Source organism: Mastomys coucha, unplaced genomic scaffold (assembly GCF_008632895.1).
Source record: "Mastomys coucha isolate ucsf_1 unplaced genomic scaffold, UCSF_Mcou_1 pScaffold16, whole genome shotgun sequence".
NCBI lineage: Eukaryota > Metazoa > Chordata > Mammalia > Rodentia > Muridae > Mastomys > Mastomys coucha.
This window is the reverse complement of record NW_022196898.1, coordinates 48,833,977-48,834,928: the sequence shown is the minus strand read 5'-3', so window position 1 is coordinate 48,834,928 and position 952 is coordinate 48,833,977.

Here is a 952-nt window from a genome sequence, read left to right as displayed (position 1 = left end):
GAAATGGACTGAACAGTTATGCCACTCTCAGGGCCTGAGGCAGAAACAGCAATGGAAGTATTATTGGTTAAAATGGGGGTGGAAAGTAAGGCAAAGCCTTCATAAAATGGTGGGGTTGGGGAGAAGCACATCCAATATTCAGGATACTTAGGAGAACTATCATTTTTGAGCGTAGCAATTGAGGCATTGGCTAACTAAATTATGAGCTCTGCCGAACGTGGGGGCCCAGAAGGAATAATGGGCTGGAATAGAGTTAGAGGTAGGGGGCTGGAAAGAGGGGAGGGGGGAGGAAGGGGGCGATAAGGGGTCCCTCCGGTGTCACTATTAGTAGCCGGTGGAGGTGGCGGGCCTCAAGGAGGCCCATTAGGGCAGTCGTGGGCAAAATGACCAGGCTGGCCACAGCGGAAACATGAAGAGTTCCTGGAGGCAGAAGCGGCGCCAATGGCCATAATGGCCTTGGTAAACTTGTCAGTAATGGGGTCTACCTCCCGGCACATCTGAATCATTTCATCAAGGCCTTTCCCTTTATATCTGCCCCTCAAGGCCATTTTGCAAGCTGTATTGGCATTTTTATAGGCCAATTGTGAAAGTAACTTATTATCGGCCTGACCGGGGCCAAGGGAACGTTCGGCTGCCTCCAAAAGACGGGCCACAAAGTCACTGAAGGGTTCTTGGGGTCCCTGTAAAATTTTTGTCATAGGTGAAAGAACGGTCCCCAGGGAGGGAATGCTTCTCCAAGCAGCGAGGGCTGCAGAGCTGGAATGGGACAAAAGGCTAAGAGAAAAAGCATGCTGTTTTTCATCAGTGGCGTATCTCCCCTGGCCCAAAAGTTTACTAAGGGACCATCTATGAGCAGTGCGGCGGCCTTGTTGGTAATTTTTTCTAATGACATCACGGCACCGGTCAGCCCAATTGGCACACTAGGCAAGAAATTGACCACGAGTGAGGACTG